Source organism: Colossoma macropomum, unplaced genomic scaffold, assembly GCF_904425465.1.
Source record: "Colossoma macropomum unplaced genomic scaffold, Colossoma_macropomum, whole genome shotgun sequence".
In the NCBI taxonomy this organism is placed as follows: domain Eukaryota; kingdom Metazoa; phylum Chordata; class Actinopteri; order Characiformes; family Serrasalmidae; genus Colossoma; species Colossoma macropomum.
Genome location: NW_023494894.1, coordinates 1781078 through 1800763, shown reverse-complemented (window position 1 = coordinate 1800763; position 19686 = coordinate 1781078).

Genomic DNA, 19686 nt, shown 5'->3' with positions numbered 1-19686 from the left:
AGCTGATTATTTTTACAACTTTGATGAGAAGATGAAGAGGAACTATCCATCTGGTCACGAAAAAAGAAAAAAAAAAATTACCATGAGAGTATTCTATCCATGTCCAGTGCATCTCTTTCTAGTCTGTCTGTCAAACCTAGCTGGGCAGTGCATCTCTTCGTCTGTCTATGTCTTGTTTGCTTGCTAGCCACTTCCAGGGCTGTGTTCTGTGACTTTGTGCCTGAAAAAGTGAGAGTGAAATACAACAATTTATTACATTTGATAAATCCCAATGGACAACAGTGTTTACAAGTGCAGCTAAGAAAAGATAACTGTGTCACATGTAAATATGTTCATATGCATGTGCACTAAATGAAACTCTGCAGCAGCAACCTCTGTGCACACCAGTCCAGACAATATATGGGCATGATAGCACACACTGCTCTTAGACGCACATACTTGTAAAACAAGGCAATGGTTATCTGGTTAGTCAAGGTTTAGTTACAACTCTGGACTAATGCAAAATGGAAAGCAATGGATTGACATTGACTATTGATTAAATGTAGAATTTAAAATGTTGATTAACTAGGCACACTGGGCAATATGGATGCACATATCATAGTAAATAATAACCGTCTAGTATTCAGCCAAGCCATAGTATAAATAGTATTTTATATTTCAGAACCGGAATCAATGTACTTTTTCAAGTATGTTACAAATACAAGGAATTAGTCTTGGCAATTGCACACATACCAAACAGACCAGCAGTCAGACTGTTAACAAGCATTTAGATGAGAGAAAATTAAAATAAAACTACAATAAATAAAATAAAGAATAAAGAATAATGAATAAAGAGCAATGGAGAAAAGCTAAAGAGACATGTGAATATCTGTACAAATGCAGAAAAGAATATCTATACATATGCAAGTCTAATGACATATACTTCAAAAACTATTGTATACAGAATGCTACAGTTTGAATATTTGCAGAAATTTAACATCTGCAAATATCATTATGTTACAGAGGACTTGCTGTAATACAGTAAGGGCTTTTGATGGTTTAGTTTAAGTTCAAAGTGCGAAGTGTCCACTGTGGTTAACCCTTAGGACCTGGAGACAGTAGGTCACTTCTAGCCTTCATAACTTCAGAACAGTTTAAGATACAAACATGATCCACATATCAGGACATTCAGCAGATCCGCCTCTAACTAGAAAGCATGACACCATCGAGCTGTGAGGTGAGTTAATCAGTGAGTTATTTGGCTCGGAAAATCACCTAAAATCCTGATATTATTACTCCGCTGTTTGGCCTTCATATTTTAACAAAGAGTTAAAATAGCGACAAGATTCACACATCAGATCACTCATCAGACTCTGCCCTCACAATCGAGAGTGATTTCATCCACCTGTGACCATATATCAGCCAGCAATCCAGCTCCAAAATTACCCACAACCCACTCCCTATTGTTATATTATTATTTTATCTCTGCTTTTAGCCTTCATATTATAAACAAAGGGCTTTCAGTTTACATTGATTTTGCATATGAAAAAATCTGATACTAAATATGCAACTCAATTTAGATTTAAAAATAAAGCATTTCTTGCTGTGTATCATAGTTTAAGCACTGAGCATGAATCCAAGAGGACAGAAAATCAATAAAAAACATGTCCACGCTAATTGTTTACTCATAATAACCAATAGAATGAATCAGCATCAAAATTATTGCACTTTCAGCTCAGAGACACTCCAGACTAACATTTTTTGAAAAGATAATTACAGCTGCACTTGTATTCAAGATCTCTATAATTAAAAAAAAATACAAAATTTAGCAGGCACTGGGTAAACTTTTGATCAGAAATGACCCAAATTCATAAAGATACCAAATTTCTGTTAGCATTTACAATGGCATATCTGAATAGCACAGGGTCTCGTGAAAATAGCAACATATGGCATGTGTAGCTGTCACATGTAAATTCTTTATAATTGCAATTGTAATTGTAATTGACCCAAAAATACCAAAAAAAGCCCCGAAATTTTAGGTTTCTGAGGGTTAATGAGGTCTACAGCTCTGGGGAAAAAAAAATAAAAAACTGTTAGCATGTCTGATGATGCTGGTTTTGATGGCTCTCAATCTTCTACCAGGGGTGAGTGGCAGGAAGAGGTGATGTCCAGGATGAGACAGGTCAGCTGTTATTTTGCTGGCGCGCTTCATCACCCTACTGTTATAGATGTCCAGAAATGCAGGCTTCAGGACATTGATGCAGCTGTTAAAATTGTATTATCTGTAAGTTTTTAGGTGTTATGCTAAAGTTTGTCAGTATAGGAGATGCTGGATCAGCCAGTGCAAGCACAGACTCAGTTGATCCACATCCAGGCAGTACTAACACAGACCCATTACAGCCAGCTACAGCAAATACTAACACAAACCCAATGCAGCTGTCTTCAGCTAGTACTTATAGTGCAAGCAATGCTGTGTCCGGAGTGACTGTGTGACAATTGCAAATGGTTTACATGGCTAATGGGTCAGGTAGGAGGGCCCCAGGGAGGTCAGAAAGGGCTCTGCTACCAGCCATTTTGAAAGCTGAATTTTGCCCATACTTTTGTCCATATGTCCATTTTCCGTTTAGCTATTAGCTAATAGATGCAGTGCAAAAACTATGCTGAGATATTTTTGGGGTAAGGGAAATTTCGTGAACTTTTAACCAAACTGTTGCTTTACAATGCTTTTGCATTACCAACATATGACTGGTCGCACAGTCATATGCAAAAGTTTGGGCGCCCCAGTCAAATTTCACGTTTTGCTGATTTTCTATGTGAAAAAAATATACATCCTCTATAGACAAAGCACTTCTGCTCATTTTAATGCACAATTACAGGTAATTTGCTGAATTTAATATTGAAAAAACCCAAAATATCAAGTGTTGCCTGAGCAAAAGTTGTCACATTTTATATTTAATGTTTATTTTTCAATATGTCAAACTCAGCAAATAAATAGAAATTATACACTTGAATGTGCAGAAAAAATGCCATATTTAAATTTTTCCCTGGAGAAGACTTATTTTCATGTAGAAAATTGAAAAAAAAATAATTCGTTATTTGACCAGGGCTACTCAAACTTTTGTATACCACTGTATGTCTGGGGAAAAACAATAACAACAAAACTGTGTGGTTAGTAGCATGCAGATTTCTAATAACCTTTAATATCCATAGCCATATCATTTTGGAGGCAAACACATATGTCGCCAGGGGAATTCTTTGGAGCAGACGTCATGGGTTAGCTATAGAGGGAAAATGAAAGAACGCTGAAAAACATTTGACTGTGATTTCAGATCTGAGATTGCAGGGCATGATGCCCCCATGCACAAGGATGAGTCAAGCCTCTAGTCTCTTTATAGTTCCAGTCCATTTGAATTCCTGCAAGGCCACTACCTGTAAGTCTGATGCAAGCACTGAAATCTGCTTTCTGCATGATTTGTGCTAGCGCTCCCTATGTGTCTGACATCAAAACAATACTGCACTCTCCATTGCTTTAATGTCTATCAGCCTGAGTCTGTTTGGTTGGGCCACTTGTGACTGTTGTGAAAGCTTTAAATGGGTTTTAGAGAGAATATAGCAATATATTCTCAGCCAGCAAATGAGATCTGAGGTAAGATAAACTAATCGACACCAACTTCAACTATATAATTTCTAACACTGGCGTATAAAATATGAAACTAACTGCAGGTTCATGGCCCTGAATACAGGGCTACCTGTAAAACAATAGTAACAAACAAATAAATATTCTACAAACAACAGGCTTCAAGAAAATATTTTTTGATGCAGGATGCACAGGGCATCGAACAACACATTCAACAGAACAAACAGATACAAAATTTTTATATTGCTCATGTTATATATATGTTGGGGCGAATGGGGCACAACCTATGTAACAGATTTTTTAAGTAGTTAAATAGGTAGAAATAGATGTAAAATGTGCTTTTGATCATCTTTTATTCCGATAGCATTGTCATCTGTGAATTTATTCAGTAGTAGCGCAGATATTTCTCAAGATTCATGTTGAAGACCCATGAAAGTCTTTTTTTTCATTATAAGTGTTTTTTTTTATTACGGAACTGTGTGTACACATCACAGAATTTGTACTTTTTTAAAAATTTTAATTAACCTTCTGTAATACAGCACCATTTTGATGCATATAAATAAATTCACAGTGAGCACTAGCCAGGTTAATATAAAGCCTCCACATGGTGGGGTTAGTTTTAACACAGTGTTACAACTAAACCTCACAGAATAAATAATGAGAGATGCCCATATCTGTCTATATAAATTCAAAGTTCTTCATTCCGTTTTCTGCACAGATATACCAACACTGCAATGTACAACTGTACTATAGATGCCCTGTAAATAAAACATATTTTAATTTTATTGTGCTGATATTTGCTGTTCTACATTGTGATAGAAATTGCTTCATTTGGCACAAAAATTACTACATGTGACACATCCTTGTTTCACTATTCATATATATTTTAAGGCGTATTTTTTTGTATTTAGGTTGGAAAGCATATTTTTATGTATTTAGGTTGGTCAAACAACATACAATTGTTTTAAACTAATTGTGTTTTTCGTCAAGTCACCAGACTTTTTAGCAGCTGTTAGCTTCTAAGTCTGTGACAGTTAACACCACCTATAAGATGAATTGTATCATTTGCAATCGCGTCACTTTTGGAAGAACTGTTTGTAGATAGTAGGGGCTGGAATCAAAGTTTACATTTTCATTTGTAGCAGACATTTGCAGAGACTTGTATGTTGCTTGTAGAAAAATATTGAACTTTTAACTTTTTAAAATTCAGCAACATAAATGTGTTAGGTTGTCACCCTAATACATAATAATTTTCTAAGGTAACACATTCTCTAAAGCCCATGTGTCAAACACAAGGCCTGCGGGCCAGATCAGGCCGTCAACACAATCCTATCCGGCCCGCAAAAGTATTTTAATTTTTTATTAATATTGGCTCGTTTCACAAAGCACTGCACTACAGTTCCCAGCATGCACTGCAACATAATGTGCGCTCCAACTCTCTTACTCCAACAGTGGCAGACACTGGGACAGCGGTTACACCGCAGTTCTACACAATTCTGCACAATTCCACACCAGTCATATCACCAAACACACTAGCTGAGTTTCAGATGCACTTCAAAAAACAATATACTATATTATATATGTTACATACATACATTATATACAATATACACTTAACGTTTGCTCAGCAGCTCAGAAATTGAGCCCAAGTATTAATGAACTTGCAGCAAAGAAAAGATACTAAGGGTCTAGTTCAAGTAAATGGGTAGATTTGAAAGACCTAGCTCCTGGGGACATTTAAATTTTGAATATTTCAAGAATTCATGTAATATTTGAAGGTCTACTGCAACATTTCATTTAAGTAGACCTTTTAGAAGACCTACTAACAATTTAAAATGTGCCATAACCTTTTGCAATTCCGCAAATAATTGCGCATCAAAATGCACAGAAGTGGATTCTCTGTTGACAATGTGTTAACTTATATTCACTCACAAAATAGAATTTATTTTGGGCTGTTTCTTTTGGTCCATTCATCGTGAAATTTGCACACAATTTAAAGGGCAACAGGCATTTTTACATTAGGTCAAAAACTGAAAAATGACCAAAAATGGAGATAAATGGAGAAGGTTTTGTTCCGACTAATAAATTATAATATATATATAAATTCCAAACTCATTCCTGAAAGGAAATTATCTTTACCTTAATGTAGCAACTGTCCATTGTGAGATACTATTCAGCTGCTTTCTGCTTTTCTTAAATACATCATTATATCAGATCAGAGTGCTCTATCAGACAGATGTGTGCAAATGTTTGAATTTCTTAACAGCCTGTTTTTCAGATCTGTGGGCAAATTCCCAGATTGAGAACAGGGATAATGCTCAGGGGCTGGCTTTCACCAGACATGTGACACACAAGAGAATTCCTCCTGGTATGTAAACTGGAAATGAAGTTCAGACAGGTTGACAGAGAGGCCTTGTCCTTCCTTTCTCCCCCCTTTCACTCTCTCTGTCTGTCTATCTGTCTCTCTCTCTCTCTTTCTCTCTCTCTCTCTCTCTCTCTCTCTCTCTCTCTCTCTCTCTCTCTCTCTCTGGATTGCACAATGCACATGCTGACATGCTTAGGTGCTGCCTGATTAATCATCGCTGGTTACCACCACTGTCTCCTCACATCTCAGATTTGTCATCGGCGTACAGAAAAACCTGAACACAAACCTGGACGAGTTCCAGGAGGACTGCAAGCCAACCTGAAAATTGTGCCAAAACAGCCCGTCGGCCTCTGTGTAACCCAAGTCAGGGGGAGCGGATGGGAAATACTGCCTGGACGTTTTGTTCTGGAGCACAATGGGAAAATTAAGCACATTGCTTCACAGTAAAGAAAGCAAAAAAAAAACAAGATGGACGCATTTCCAGTCGGGAACTTACTAGTTTATGTCTCAGGACTTTGTATACAGTTGCATTCTTTACAATCTCCAGACATCACTGATGCGCACAACATGCTCGCTTGTTTAGATGATGAGTAGAAGCTGATACTTTATCAAAGCTACCTGCATGAACAGGAGTTTTCTTGGGTGCGCTGGCAAAAGGCCCAGAGGCCTTGAGAGGCGCCTACGTGCAGATCATACCTGTGCAGTGTGAACTGGCTGTGGCTCAGGTCGGCCCTAGAGAGATAAAAGGCATTTAAACAAGTCTAACCTGAACAGTTTGGCATCAGTGGCTGCTGCATTCAAAATAAACATTCATGACCATATCGCTTCATGCACATTCTCTTCAGGGTGAGTAACGAGCTCAGTAGCGAATGGCGACTGCGAGTTATGATAAACTGGTTCACGCTTCGCAGAGAACTGTAAGGTGATGTGGAGGTTGCGGTCGTCACCCGGAAAATGACTGCACATCATCGCTGCGATCTGTGTGTTTTCCTTAGCTAAGACACCTCCACAAACCAAATGTGAGCTTGTAGTATACTAGGTACCACGGTAAATCAGAAAGTGCTTTTACAGATTTAAGTGTGTCAACAGACTTTTTGATCCATAACGTTTGGATTCTAACAGACTGGAACAATAGACTTTTATTTTGTAGTGGGGCCACATATTGCATTTATGGTCAACATTGCTCGTCTAGTCTGATAAATAATATTTCAAACCCTAATTTTTTCCACAATTGTCCTGTCTAATCAACGAGCCACACGCAGTAGATTCAAACTATAGCCTATCTGTTTGACTTAATGGCATAATGAAGTATTCCATGTTTGTCTGTTTTGGCACAAAAATATATTAAGATATCTTCCGATTCTTTTCTAATAAATATGAAGGTGAAATGTATACCTTTAAACCACCAAGAACCCTTCCTGCCCTTTTTAGCTATATACCTGGAGCAGCTGCCTGTTGTTTTTTAAGCAGCTGGTGGTAGAGATAATGCAGTTCATCCCCAAAACCTCTGAAACAGTGTGCTTACTACCAAGTGTTCAATGCCATCTAATCAGATTTGGAAACAAGCTTCTTAAACTATTGTAAACCTCAACCTTCCTAGCTAACATAAGTAATAAGCTTGTTAGCCAGCTAGCTAGCTGCAAATGTGTGCCTTTGAGTACATTTAGCACCTGTTAGTTAGTAAAACAGTAGGCTAAACATCATAGTTATGGAAGGATGTCAATTTCAGTAAAACCTATTTACATGGACCAGGTCTACTGTATAAAAAATATTTGATTCAGTTACCTCATTTATATCTGACTCTGCAAGCTCGGCTACCCATGTGTCAAAATATCAGCAAATAATCTAAGCCATTTGATGGTACAGAATGAACAAGTTAAAACAACATGAAACCCATTTGTACGTACATGATTGTGAAAATTGATAGAACAATACAAGCAAGAACATGCTGCTTAAAATTGCATTTTTTAAATATTTTAGTAAGAAAATACAGTGTAATGCAATGTTAGCTTAGGCTAATGTGTTATTGTAAGAATACTGCCCCTTGTGGTCTGGAGCCCTACATCTAGGTGACATTCTGAGTTAAATTGAGGATATCAAGTAAAACTAATTTTAGCCAGAACATCCAGCCACTTCTTCTCACTTTTTTAATTTTGTGATGACATCTGTGTTGAAACTGGAACATAAAATCTTCGAAGTCCTCTCGCATAACGTCAGTATGCCAGGTGTCTAAGCATGACTTCTCAAAAACAGGCTAATTCTGAGCATGCCCGATACTCCTGTCAGATAAGCCTAAAGAGGACACCTTTCCGTGAGAATCCTTATCGGAGTAGGAAGCAAGAGCCAAAAATGTACTGTCTTCTTAAAGAAGCATGAATCTGCTGGCTAAAGCACTGCCTTCCCGATAGCCATCTTATTGTCAGGATATTGTGCATCACTCCTGATAAGCGATCTTCCAGCTGCCTCTCCTGCATCCTAGATTCCACTAGTGTCTCTTTTTTCTCTCTCCCTCTCCCTCGCTCTCTCACTCTCTCAATCCTCCTTCTGTTTTTGATCATCACCAAGTAGCATTACAAGCAAAACAGCCATTAGCTGGAAGCCACATCTGAGACACAAAAAGGTGGGGAGTGGTGTTTTTTCTTTTTTCTTTTTTTTTTAGTCTTCCTTTTTTTTGGGGGGTGCTGGTGATGTTTTAGAAGACTGGGACGTTTTGAAAAGTGCTCACATTACACTGATATGGTGATTTATTTATATGCGAGGAGCAAAGTCATTTGCCTGGAGAGAGCAGTAGAGATGCACTGATTAAGACTTGACACCTTTCATCGGCAGACAGAGAGAATGATAAAAGCAGTGAATAACAGCAGGTTTGTTGTGTAATAGATCCATCCCAGTTGCTCTGGACCATAGAGCAGCTCCAAGATGAGACGAGACTCATCTGGTCATACTGTAGAACCCTAACCCATGAGGGCCATTAGGATCCCCACAGATAAGAGGAGCAGTGCACAATGAGGTAGACAGAGAACATTAAAGATGTGTGCAGATTTAACATTATCAACCTGTATTTTAACCTTGCAGAGCTAGAATTTACTGATATGATTTCTGTGATTTGACAACAGTCTTTGTGTCTCAATTCAGGCACTATGCTCTATATTCTTACACTATGCTCTATGTACTTTACTACCTAGAGCCTTGACTGGAATAGTATCTGAAATCAAACACTTGTGTCACAAAACTGACATGACAAATTACTATATGATACATCATGCCATTATTTAAGTGACATCTAGAAGCAGCCCTGCAGATAAAGACCCAGCATGGGCAAAGCCCCAGCTTGGAAGGAAGTTAGCTAACTAGCAGGTGAGCTAGTCAAATTCTCATTCTCGTTAATGTTGTAAACATAATCACATAAATAACAATTTAAAATCTCTTTCTTTGTGTTAACTAGCTAACTAAAACTAGGCAACTAAAATCTCTTTTTCTGTGTGTTAACTAGCTAACTAGTTAAACTAGCTAACTAGTAAACATTGTTGCCATTATCCCTAACCTTTCTGAAGGAACCATTTACACTAGCACTTGGTTTAAGAAGCAACATAATTCGAACCTTAACCATTTTATTTACACAATGTTAATATGTGTGACCTTACCAACATTTTAGCTAGCTAGAAAATGGAGGTAGCTTGCTAGCTTGTTGGCTAAAAGTTGCCCAAACTGTTGCATCTTCTGCCTAAAATGAGGCTTTGCCCAGCCTGGGGCTCAGCGTGCTTGCTCAATTCTACTTATTAAATCATGCTAACAGTTAGCTAATGTTGACTGAATAATAGCTAACCAAAGCTTTAGTTAGCTGTTACATACCAAATTACTATTTCCTGCTAGAGAAAAACAGTACCGACCAGTACATCTAATCACCAGCAAAAACAGCATATGGGAAAAATATTCTTGATTTGTAATTTGTAGAGGTCATATGACAGGATTTTATTCCAAGTAATTTTTTACAATTTCTGTTGGTCCATTAATCATAGATTGTATCAATCATAGTTAAAATACAAGGAGTGTTGTATTTTGATCGATGTTTTCAAATAAAGCAAAAAAGTAAAAAACAACAAAAGTAGAGATACAAGTTTTTTTGCGTGACAGTGATGTTATGTTGTGCTTTGGATGCTGGTATACTGGTCATAAGCAATGGAAGCTGTTGTGCTCATCACCGCCAAGAACAAGAATTTGTTGCTCTTGTTGCATCTCCATTTTTGTTGAGATGATATGACTATGACCATTGGGTGACAGCAGCACCCAATACACCAGCATCAGACCAGCATAATTAAGCTTAGACCAGCATGGAATTCCTGCTGGTGTAAGCTTCTTTTTTTTCGTTTTCTTTTTAGCAGAGATAATATTCTGAAACCATAGCTATTTATTGAAGGACAAACACTCTCATTTAAAATTGTAAAAATGTCAAACTGATGGCAGCCTGCAACCACTGAGTGCTAAGTGTGTAACATTCTACACTTCTACACATTTAATTACTTTAGATAAGAATAATGAAAAAGAGGTTAATAGGGCCTATTTGTTAACAAAGGAAAACCAGTGGTCAATTTGTTATCACTTTCTGACCTATGAATTGCACAAAGCTTCTCTAATGATAACACAGAATCTGTAAGGTGGCCTTGATGACAACTAAAACTCACAACAGTCTACAGGTAAAGTTAATGGAGCCTTGAATGCTAAATGCAAATGACAAAATAAATATGGTCTAAAATATGCTGGAAAATGCCATATTTAAGCTTGTTCTGTGTAGAGGATGTGTTAATTATTTTCACATCAAGAATCACCAAAATGTGTAATTTGACCAGCGGTGTTCAGACTTTTACATACAACTATAGATTTTCATTGCATCTGAGAAAAATATATTCTTAAAATTGAGTTTAGCCCCAGTTTGCTTCATAGAACACTGATCAGAGGTTTTTTTCTGCTTAGTGTTTTACATTGCACCAATACTTCTGAAGTGCTCACTGCACCCATGTTTGTCTGCCTGGGCCCTTACACACGTCAGTTATGCTGGGAGATAGCTGATTGCCAGAGATGAGGGCCCTGATCTCGGCCTCCTCTCTTTGATGAGTCCACTGTGATGTTATAGAGTTCGCTGTGCGATAAGCATTTCGCATGATAATTCTTGTTTTCTGAACTGATGAAAGTGGACTGTAGTATCGGCTTGTAGAGAGACATAAGACGTGGGACCAGTCCTGCCACGTACAGCTTGACCCCACAGGTCATAAAAGGGTTTGAAAATTCAAGGTGAAGCCTTGTTTCAGTGTGTTGGTTAAGTTTACAAGTTAAATTTTTAGGCTCAATATATGGCTTAGAATTGATTTAACTGACTTCAAACAATGACATCTTGACAAGTACATAAACCTTATTTATAATTAATGTATGTATTGTTCATTATAGGACAGTTGTAACAATATTGTATCATTGTTCATCCTATTTATAGACATTTTAAGTTATTTTAGGTTATCTTAAATTAAAGTGATCTTGAAAGTGTTCAAAGTGAAATGGTCCGCCAGAGTAGTAGGATAATTTCACTTCCCATGATGTCTTTTGCCTTTTTTGCTCCAATAATAGATATGTTGCCTATATTTAAGATGCTTGCCACTTGCCAAGAGGTCATTTGTTGCAGTGCTTTAAGTAGCAAAAACAGTATTCATTTTCAGATCAGATGTTTTTATGCTTTTTGATATGCTTTTGTTTAGGGTGACAAAGTTATTTAGATCTTTGATCAAAACACATTTAAGCATAATGGCACCCACTGAATGAATAAATAAGCATTCATGTGCTTTTCCGACATCGACTCTTCGTTTACCATCCAAACAGAGGCACAGTGTTTTCAGTGATAAGGGGACTTTTCAGCGGTGACCTCCAGCTAGTTTTACTGCATTTAGGCTGCAGTGACCCCGAGGCGGGTCGGCGCTGAGTGTTTGGAGTGGAGGAGTAATGAGGGGGAAAGACACACAACAAGCACAAGCTGCCCAACACAAACACACACCAGGGAAAGTGTTTAACACAAACTGCGCACTGCACCGAGTTCAGGCAACGGCCCCTAATTCTGCCCTTTGTAATCTGAAGCGTACTATAAACACACACACTCCGTCTCACACACAAATACACAGACACTCACAGACGCATGCACACAGGATGGACAGTGAAAAGCCCAGCACGAACAGGCACACCTGGCTGTCAGGTGTGTTTCAGTGAAAGGAGGGTCACCGGGGTTTGATTAATGATGAGGTGACGGTTTGAAGTTGACAGTAGCATATAGGGGGTGAGGTCCTCTTTACTGCTTTTTTCACAAATGTAAATAACTCCATACTCACCCTTAAACAATTTTAGGATCATCTTGCATTTATCCTTTACATGAAACTCATTTTATGTCGTTACACAAAAGCTATTACTCTTCTTACTCTTAGCAAAAAGCATTCTACAAACCTCAATTCCAAAAAGTGTGTGACAGTGTGCGAAGTGTTAATAAAATAGAAAGCAGTAAATCCTGTTTGATCAAATTAAATTGAATGTGATACCAAAACACAATATTTCATCTTGTTTTTTTTTTGGTAAATATGCACTAATTCCAAATCTGTTGCCTGTTAGATCACCTTTCCTTCTAATGACACTGACACTCATTTAGTGTCTTTTAGACACTATACTGAATAACTGAATAATTTCTGAAAGAGGACTTTTTTTGTCATTCTTCCATAATACAAGTTGCAAAACCATATGGGGCATTCATTGTCATAGTTTGCACTATGGGCCACACATTTCCAATGAAAGACGGGTCCAGAGTGCAGACAGGCCAGTCTAGCACCCACACACTGTCTGATTACGCAGCCATGCTGTTGTAACTCATGCTGATTGTGGCTTGGTGCTGTGTTGAAACAAGCATGGACGTCCTTGATAAAAAAACGCAGCGCTTGTTGTCATAAAACGTGTATGTATATTTCAACATTAATGGTGCCTTTAAATATGTACAAGTTACCCATGCCATGACAGATTCTAGCTTTTGAACTTCATGCTAGTAAGAGTCTGGACTGTCCTTTTCTTCTTTGGCCTGGAGAACACTGTGTCTATTGTTTCCATAAACAATCCAAAAGGTTGACTCGTCAGACCACAATACTTGTTTCCACTGAGCATCAGTCTATTTCAAAGCTGAAGCCCAGAAAAGTCAGTGGTGTTTCTGGTTGACTTTGCTGTGAATTGTGCAGTCTTAACTTGCATTTGTGGATGCAGTCAGAAACATTGTTTATTAACAACAGTTTGTCCCTGAGCCCATGTGGTGATATCCCTCACAGAAACATGGCACTTAAAAAACAGTGCCATCTGAGAAATTGAAGCTCATGGACGTAGTTATAGGTCTTGCCCTTTATGCACAGACATTTCTGTGGATTACAAGAATCTTTTGATCATAGTATGAATGGTAGAGGGTGAGTCTCAACCCATTCTAAGGGACTAGGCCTTTCCTGGATGCTCTATTTATACCCAGGCATTACCTGTTTACTTTTTCTTTAACATTTAACAACATTCCTAGTATTAAACTTCTCCCTCCTACCTTTTTTGCAACATGTTGCAGGCATAAATTTCACAACGAGTATATCTATATTTAAAAAAAAAAAAGTAAAATGAAATATATTGTCTTTGTACTGTTATCATTCCTCTTAAAATCAAAGTGGATTTACAAATCACTGCTTTCTGTTTTTATTTGCATTTTACATACTGTCATAACTGCCATGTTTTGGCATTGAGGTTTATAATATAGTAACAAAAAATTACAGAGTATAGATTATAACAGCAGATCTAAAAACAATAGAGAATATAATATCTGTCCATCATAATCTAATTGAAGCAACTGAAGCATAATTAGAATAACACACCTACAACAATCATCAGTAATCATTTTGCTTGACCATTTAATATTATCATAGACTTGATTGTACACTTAAGCCCAATATTAACAGATTATAAGATCATTCTTTATCAGCACCCTGATATTCAGTCTGCTGTCATTAACTTATCACTGACATTGTTGCAAGTTCCCTAAATCTGCTGTTTGATAAACAGTGACTGAAGGAGTTGCCAAGAGAGCTGATAATCTGTATAACTTTATGATGAAGGGCTCCTGAGAATATTTATATATTTATATTTAAATCTATTTCACTAGCCAATAAATTGTGTTTAACAATAAACACAAATAAATATTAATACAATAAATTGTGGTTGTATATCTGTCAGTGTGTTAGTTTAACCATTTCCTTGTCCTCAACACAGCCCAGTATTTGTAATTACCATCCAACATCTGGCCCAGCTAATCAATAATTAATTTGCTCTAATGCTCTATAGTGTGTAAGCAAGCAAAGACTCATTTAATGCTCAGAGAAACAGTTTCAAACAATGTTCTTGGCAGGGGTAAGACTTTTGCTCATCAGGCCTACTGTATTTCTGTTGGGTCAAACTGTCCCTCTCACTCTCTTTGGCCAGTTTTACAGAAGCATAAGTGTTCCTGTTCTTGGGAAAGGCCAGCAGCGAGAGGCTGCTAGATGTAATGCTGGAGGCCTGATAAGCATCAGGTACGGCCATTGTGCTCTACTGGTGTGTGCCATCAACCACAAGTTGAGGCCTTTGAGAGCAGGAGGGTGTGAAGTAGTTGTCACTGAACTCTGAGAGAGATCCCCTAGTTGGTAATGATACAAAACTCAGGTTGAAGCACTCAACCTGCCCGCAAACTGGCATGACCCCCAAAACTCCTACTCTTCACCCCAACCTTCACCCTGTTTATCTCTCCCTCTGAGATTGAAATGTGGATTTTTTTCATCCCAAGAATAAATTTAACAGCTTTCATTGTGCTAAGATAAAACAAATAAAGGATGTGTGGTTTTGAAAGCAAAAACCCCACTAGTCATTTGCCGTATCTGTGAGGGCCATGTATCATTAAAAATTATAAAGGATCTGGCCATTTCTAAGAAAATCTCATGGTTCATAGCATCTTTTGACATTGGGAACATTGTGTTACATCATCACTGTTGTAATAAAACGCTATATGTCCAATATGGCCAGAGAGAAGGATAAAATGTTCTTAATGTATATTAATGAGATTTCAATTCAAGTAATTATGGACCATTTGTGATGGTCATTTATATATATATATATATATATATATATATATATATATAGAGAGAGAGAGAGAGAGAGAGAGAGAGAGAGAGAAATGACCAAAAATATAAATATAAAATGTTTTTATCCTTTTACACCTTATACTGAACATATTTTTTTTCTTCTTCATTTGATATTACATTTTATGTTGTTAATCTATGGACCTGAATGGAAACAAACTTCATCAAACTGCAATGTGAAAGACAAGAAAGGCGTGTATGTTGTGTGCGCAGCAAAACAGCAAACTCAGCCCACTGGTCTGTTTAGGCAACAAACGTATGCCACTCCATGCTTGAGGACATTGACTTATTTTCAGCTGAACCTGAATGCCGTTTTGCTTTGCTCGAGGTGTTTCTGCACCAGTGCCTGAAAGTCATTCAGGTCAACCACCATCTTGGCCCTGGCTGGTGTGCGGCGTGCCGTCAGGAGCCTTCTACCTCTTTAAGCCCCCATTAAAGTGGTCAGACCCAGACTCAACAAGTCTGCAGGTGCAGGATTCATGATGGAGGCCAACCTGTAACAGGCCCTTTAATTATTACAGCAACTCCTAAAGGGCTGAATCAGACAGAACTGAAATGGATTTCAAGAGTACAGTTTTTATATGAGTTTAACATATTGGAAAAAAAATTAAAATGACATATTTATATATATATATATATATCGCTGCTGTCGGTACAAAACCTCATATCTCCAAAATGGTAACTTTAACAGCGAAAGGAAAAAACATACTATACTTTTAACATTAGTGTCAATGAAATCATCCGTTCATCATAAAATTTACACACAAAGTAAAAGGCAACAGGTATTTTCAAACTATGTCAAAACCTTAAAAATTACATAAATGGAGATACAATTTATATATATATATATATATATATATATGTATATATATATATATATATATATATATTACATTTAATATAATTAAGTCTGAGTAATCAAGCCGGATGATGGATTATGACCACAAATAACACTGGGCTTCCTTAAGGAGAGGTTTGGAAAGCAAGTTAAGCAAACACAGTGACATACGTAAAATCACCACTTACTATATTCATATAATTCATATAATTCATAAAATATATATTCTCAAGTCTCAAGTACCTAAAACTTTTGCTCCATACTGCACATTTATGATTTTAAAAATCTTGGATTCTGTGGGTGTCATCTTCAGGTCACTTTGCGTGTGTGGCCCCCTTATGCCGAAATACTAAATGGAGGTGAGCGAGTGAAGAACACCCCTATGAAACCCAATCCGGACAGCTGCAGGATGTCCCCCCTTTCACTCTGATGCTTAATGAATTCCAACGCAAACCAAATCACGGTTAACTTCTCCACGATTGATGGATTGCCTTCGCACCGTCAAAACAGCTTAAATGTGCACTTTTTTCCGCTTTTGCTTCTCTCTATCTGAGTATCATGATCGGTTAAGAGGATCCACAGAGGCGCCAGGTGAATGCTGGATAGACTAATCTAATATCAAAGTCATTTTATACTTGCTTCTCACGAATCAGATGACATTTGCTTCATAAAATGCTTGCCCTGTGCAGTTTAGCTGCAAACAGGGAAATGACAGTAATGTCTTATATGAACCAAATTATAAGGGTGATAATGTAATATAATAATAAAAAGGTGGTTATACAGTATCCTAAAGGGTACTTCTAGTGTTTCAACATTTTTGCATAATTCAGTGGATGAGATTTAAACAAAGTTATTCAGAGTGGTTTGACGTGAAATAATTTGTTGCAGAGAAACTTACTGACTTGGAGTTTTTTACAATATTGATGATAGGAACCAGGGGTCATGATGTCTAATGCAAATATAGCCATTTTATTTATTATACAAAATGACAGTGAACCTACACATGTCTTCTGAGTTCTTATATGTAATGTTGATGATGGTAAAACAAAATCTGAAAAAAAGAATTGTTTGGAGACTATTTTGCCTCACAACACCCTGCATGTACCTTTCCAGCATGAGTGGCTTTTCAAAAATGTGTTTTAGGCTCGAACTTTATTGTAAACTATCATAAAACAATGTCTCAGGCATCAGGCAACACATTGAAAATCATTTCTTGTAACAACTTTGTGTAAGGTAGCTTTTAGAGGCATTAAAGGCTTCAGACATCTGGTTCCTATCACCTCCACTGTGAACAACTCTGACTCTATTATAGTATAGTATCTAGTATTTTTTTTCTAGAACGAAGCATTTCATTTCAAACCATTCTTAATGACTATGTTTATGTCTTAATCATTTAGTTATGTAGAAATTTAAAAAAATCAGTGGACTTCCCCTTTAAGATAAACTTTTTACATAACTGTTATCTCTTTAATATCAGTAGAATGTATTAAAGCTAAATTACACAGACCAGTGCACAATTATTTTTCTTTCCAACATTAAACTGTACACATTGTATACATTACTTTAAATGATTTGATGAAAAATAATCAGCAACAATCTATTTATCTATTTACATAAAATGGTACGCAGTTGGGGGAAATGTGGGAGGTTTTATTTTGGGAGGTTAGATTTTTTTTGTAACATAAGAATATCAGTGAATGCACAGACTTACTGTTACCTCTGAGATATTTGTATATGCAGTGGTTTATGGCAAAACAATACATAACAGTTCACCAAAGGGCAGCAATTAAGTATTCAGACCTTAGGTATTTACAAGGATTATGTTATGATCTATTTAAACCTAAGCCATTTATTGTAATAGTAATAAGCTAAAAATATATAAATCATCATTTATAGAGGCTTTCTTTTATTTAAAGATCTTTTTTGTTTTCTTTTAAAGTGAAGTTGAAAACCTTAGATGAATCATGAGTTTATTTTTTTTAATAAAAAAAATCATGTCATGTCAGTCATGTCACTAGCGGAATACAAAGAGTTTTATCCATAGATGGAGCCTTATTTTAGCCACACCCCAGCATTTCGCATATTCTCTGCTCTGGGTAATTTACAATTAAGTAAACCTTTTGTGTTTTAATATAAAAAAATAATCATGTACTGGCTAGCATTTTTGAGTTTGGCTATAATTGTCACTACAGAAACAGTCACTACCAGAAATTTTGGTTGTATTATGTGATTGTTTTTGTAGTGACAAAATGGGACATTCAAACATTTATTTTAATAAAATAACCTTAATTAAGGCATAAGGTCAGTTAAAGCAAACTGATTTTAGTTTGAGTTGGTCAAAAGTCCAAAATGTGTTTTCAGCTCTGACTTTTAACCAATTGTGTAGAATAATCCATATTGTCATAAAAGTGTCAGGCAGCCTTATGAAGGCTGCCCTTTAGTGAAGTGTTACCAAACCATGATCTTTCACAAAGTGGAGGTAAAAATACAATACCAAGTAAATTATGAATATGTTAAAATAAGAGATCTCTTTATATCGATGTAATTTATATATGCTTTATATATGCTCACATAACTGTAAGCATAGCAACTGGTAACACCAAAATACTCTTTGTAGGCCTCTAAGGAACTGTATGGCCAACTGCTTATATTGTCCTTTTATCCTGCTGTGAACACTTTATGGTTGAGACGTAATGACACCATGTGGGTTTATAAGTGTGTGTATGTGCATGATAACAATGGTGCTTGACTTCTTCCTTTTTGAAGGCTCAGCCTATATGCACCTGTGCACCCTCTTTGAGGTCTGAGATTTCTACCAGTGACATTTTTTACCAGTCACAATACAGAGACAACAGAGAGAGAGAGAGGTGAATAGAGAAGTGCTGGTAGAAGACTTGAAAACCAGAATCCATTTGTGTTTGTTGACCGGTCATAGTGCTCTAAAGTGCCTCGAGTTCTGTCTGAAGCTACCGCCACCAAACCTTGAGAGGCACTTTGAGGCTGCCGATGACCCTCCTCAAGTACTAGAATGCTTTTGAATGGATTTGGCGTAGCATGTATATTTCTTGTTTTGCTGAAAAAGGTCCTTTCACAGGACTTTTTGCTTTGTTTTTTAGGAAAATTCAGAAATAAGCCTAATAAACCAGTTTAAGATTTACACTGTTTCACTTTAAAGGGGAACTGCACAGATTTTTCAAAATTTCTGCAGAATTAAATAGTTACACTCAAAGTCATTGAGAGTGGATGTAAAATGCTCTGTCCTAGACAAACTTACAGAGTCAGAATTGTTCACAGTAGTGGTGATAGGAACCAGTTTTTTGAAGAGTTTAATGACTCTAAAAGCTCCCTGAATGGCTTTGCTTACATCTCAACTATTGAATTGTTCATAAATTTTGAAAAATTAGTGGAATAGCTGTTTAAGTTTGAATTAAGGTGAATTTTGATTTTTCTAAGTTGCTGCATGATTTAATTGTGGAGAAATAAACAGAGTCATTCAGAGTGGCTTCTTATGAAATCGTGCTCTGTAAAGAAAAGTTTTAACAGTGGTGGGGAATTAACATTAAACAATGTCAGTTCACATATTCATAATCAAATCATGTTGTAGCTTTTTAAACTTATTTTAGCTGTTTTGTGAATGACACTTTGTTGTATTTTA